Here is a 4,564-nt window from a genome sequence, read left to right on the forward strand (position 1 = left end):
TGGGAGGAATGGCAGGAAACATTAGCCCTGCCAGAGTCACACCGGCCCCACACCGGACATTGTCTGAGGAGACATTGTGTTTGCAACCCTGGTGCACATTTCCATTACTCCGTTAGCGGATCAGTACTTCAGAGTAATTGTGGGGCCTATGGTTCGACCACTGGTGGGAACACCATTTCGGGTGCGTCCTGCAAGATAATGCTTGATTGCACGTCGCATGGCGAACTCTCACCAGCCTAGACGGAATTCGCATCCTTCTTTCGCCGGATCGAACACCTGTGGGTCCTCATCCGACGTCAGGTGCACCAGGGACCACCTTACACATACCTTAGATGACATGCGCGCCGCAGTGGACGGAGCTTGGCTCAGGCGACCATTAATCGTTTCATCGATAGTATGCCTCGCCGTATAGCTGCCAGATTTCTTTATTTTTTCTGTCATAACTAGGTGCATAGACACTGGGCATCTTTGACATCACTCTTTATTCAGGCATATCTTGTGGGCCGATACGCGTTTCGGGCATACACCCATTATTATTTTCTTAGTTATTTGCATATCTGTCACCTCTACCGGTCCTGCAATGTGCATGTGGCTTTGCGCATTCTTTCGTGGTATTCCGATTTCACTTTTGAGGTATATAAAAATTTTTAAAGCTCAGTAATAATTTACAGTAGAGCATCGATTATACGAAAATCATTAACCGAAATCGACTTTAGAGAGTAGGTCTACTAATTCCAGAAATTACAAAGTTGTTACGTAATAACAAATGTCGATCTTCTGTAGGCCCAGTATTCAACTACCTCGTTACCAACACTAATGTTGGGTTTTATTTATTACAGTGCAAATAGAAAAACATGATTAATTTAATGAGTCTGTTTGTTATGGCAACGCAACACTTGGGCGATCTGCCTAGGAGGGATGCCTTCCGGGGATCTTTTTAAGGGAAACTGGCCCCTATTTAGGAGTTACAGACGTGGAGAAAACCCGAAAAACTCCACGTGGTCAGCCCGTCCGAGCGAGGCGCGAACCCACGACCGAACTCCCAGTGTTCAAGGTATGAAAACCGCTTGGCCACTGGTAGGCTTTGAGTCAGATTTCTACCCTTTCTAAATTCCTGCCTTAAATTTTTTTACTATAGTACTAGAATTAAGGTCTGCCAGTGACCAAGCGGTTCCGCTCCTCAATACTGATTGTGAGTTCGCACCTCGCCAGAACTGGCTGGCCATGTGGAATTTTCCGGGTTTTCTCCACGTCTGTAACTCCTGAATAGGGCCAGTTACCCTTAGAAAGACCTCCCGGAAGCATTCCTCCTAGGCAGATCGCTCAAGTGTTGCGTTGCGGTAACTTAACTAAACAATACTAGAATTAAAATTAATATTTCTTTTTCATTCTTTCCTTATTGTCATCCGAGATTTTGTCCTCCGAGATATTGTCATCCCGATTATTTCGTATAATCGACGCTCTACTGTACTATTTAAATTCCAAATAAATTTCTTAGAAATATTTTTCTTTGCTCTGTACAGTACTGTACATCCACCTAGGTATTTTCTAGGAAATCGAAACGAGCTCCGCGATGTAGGTTTTACTGTTTCGGCTTCACACGTAAACATAAATATGGTGACATGCTTCTGACGTCCTGACTAAAGCAGTTTAAAACACGAAAGTTCCGAGTAGGGCTCCAAGAATCCAGGCTGACTTATGTGCCATTATTAGACCAATGCTCAGCGCGTGGCATACTGAAAGTGCAACGGACAACGTACTGAATTAATTTTTTCATAGGTACTAGCAGCAATGTTCCCTCTTTTTTTTTTCTTTTTGTCGATGAGCGGAACATATACTACTCTGAGCAAAAAAAATTTTTGCCGAGCAGATTCTGAGCATATATATATAAAATCTTATTTTTTCTATAAAAATTAAAATAATTAATTATAAAGTAGAAATTNAAAATCTTATTTTTTCCTATAAAAATTAAAATAATTAATTATAAAGTAGAGATTAAAATTCATTTTAAAACATACTTTTATACAAAATATTATCTCTTGTCAATGATTGAATGTATTTAATTGAAATATAGGTAGCAATAATCATGTTGCAGACAGAGTGAGAAATAAGTAAACAATAATTCAAATCGGTGTGCATGCTCGCTTGCATGGCAACAATTTGAGCAGTGCGCTGCCGCGCAGCTTAGAGGGAACATTGACTGGCAGGTATAGTTATCATCAGAATAATCATAGATTTATAAAACTTCCAGTCCAAAAATTTGTAATACAAAATTAAGTCTGTAATTCTCTGCTCTTGCAAAATGATACAACTGTTATTTTGAATTAATACATGTTACAAAGTTTTTAATAAAATTATCTCCTAACAGAACATCTATATGTTCTCTATGAATCTGCCTCCATTAGAGAAGACTTCATTCTTGCTCTTTTTTTGCATTCTTTCCTCTTAGAATTCATTATGGACATGTTAAAAGTCCATTCAGACTTTCAATGGAAAAATTTAGTAGTGATAACAGAACAAAAGTAGAAATAGAAACTCCAGTACATACAAGTCAGATCTTTCTGAATAATTTTTGAAAATGTGATCTGAGCCCAAAATTAAATTTCTCAGTAACAGATGCATTTACTTATCTTGAAGCAGAAAAGTGCTTGCCTGCTACTCTGTCATCTGATGATTATCTCAATATTTTACTCATTATACATGACTAATCCACAATGAGATTTGCCAATATGAGTTACATTATTCAATTTAAAACATTTATTTACTTTCTACTACAGCAAATTGCCAATTTATTTTATAGAATAATTAGTGATGCTTTTAATCTAAATCTAATTTCATTAATGTCCATTATTAGATATGCATGGTATATATTTTTTTTTGAAGGAACTAACAATTAGAAATTATCTCAAAGATTGTACAGTATATCGTATCAGCTACTAAAATAACCCAATGTACAAAACAAAGCTTTTGTAATTTGTTCAAACTATAATCTATTTTTCTTTATTAATAAATTAATTAATAAGGAATGAAAATGCTTTCTAGTCTAGGTTTTATTTTAATTTTAATGTGTATTGTTTGACCTCTATTATACTATTAACAATTGGCTTTGCAGAAAAAACTGATTTAGTAATTAAATTCCAACAAATATCTAATGTGTCTTCTCTGCTATTACCTTATTTATGATTAACAGTTCATACAGTATCAGTTTTCTCACATTTTATTGATGGATTAAATTAGATATTTCTGCAAGAATTAGTATTCATGAACTACTCAGTTTTAATTTTGCCTCATTAAGGATGAATTTGATCTACACAAGGATTACTCAGCATATATAATTTATGACAATTCAAGACTTAAAATACCTAGAAAGACCTAGAAAAAAATTGCAAGATTTTAGACTGCATTCAAATCTAAATCCCTACAGCAAAAGTAAATAAATACCTAGCAGTTATCTATATAGCTAACTTTAATAAGTGGAAAAAAATTCTGACAGTTTCTAAATCTAACATGAGTTTGGAAGTAAAAAAAATTATATTTAAATACAACTTTTTCAAAACTTTTCAATAAGCATATTAAGGTAAAAGTGATACAGATGGAGTTATATTATGTTTAGACTGAATGTTTGCAACAAACTAACAGAAATGTGCAAGAAAAGCAACTTGTCAGATAAAGTTATAAGAAAGAAAACCTCTATTTTAAACACTGTAAAATCTTAACAAACATAAGTAATGATTAAAAAGTAACCTAAACCTGAATTTTCTGATGCTGAATTCGTTTAAGATTCATATTTAGATTATACACAAAGTCTTCATAATTTGTCCATTTTCAAACCACAGGAATTGGTGAATATGAACAAATTATGAAGACTGTGTATCTTCATATAAATCTTAACCAAAAATAATAATTTGCATGAGAGAAAATAAAGATGTTTTAATTACTCAGCTAAATGAATAACTAATAATAGTAGTATGGTATAACCAACTAACATATTACTAATTATTCCTTTGCATAAGTAATTATGATTCATCAATCAACCTCCAAATTTCTTTAATAGCTGTTTTAAATTGCAATATATATATTAATGAGAAATAAGATCAACATAAAAGATAAATTTTGTTTAAAAATATCAAATATCAATTTAAATAAAGCATGATTGACAATCCTATTTATAACTAATCTAAAACAGCTACAGGAACCTTTGAATATGAATATAATAGTACCAACTAAATAAAAATAAATTATGAAAATTTGCCATTTGTCTTCAAAATACACTATAAAGTCAGTGTTTAACAAGTCAACAATACGAAAAGGACACAGTTTCGTAAAAAATACAAATATAATAATGTATTATTAAATAATCTTAACAATATTTCCCTGAGTGTACAATGATCTCACAAGTCAAAGTAGATGTTATGTAACTTCAACTGTATCTATAATGTTGTTATATTAAATTCATTGTTAATGTAATGTAATGTTATTAATGTAATGTAATTGTAATATAATGTTAGTGTGTTTTAGTCTTTTATCACAAGGCACCAATCAAAACTAAAACAAAACAGAAATA

Source organism: Centruroides sculpturatus, unplaced genomic scaffold (genome assembly GCF_000671375.1).
Source record: "Centruroides sculpturatus isolate CEXI.00-Female unplaced genomic scaffold, Cexi_2.0 scaffold1104, whole genome shotgun sequence".
Taxonomy (NCBI): Eukaryota; Metazoa; Arthropoda; class Arachnida; order Scorpiones; family Buthidae; genus Centruroides; species Centruroides sculpturatus.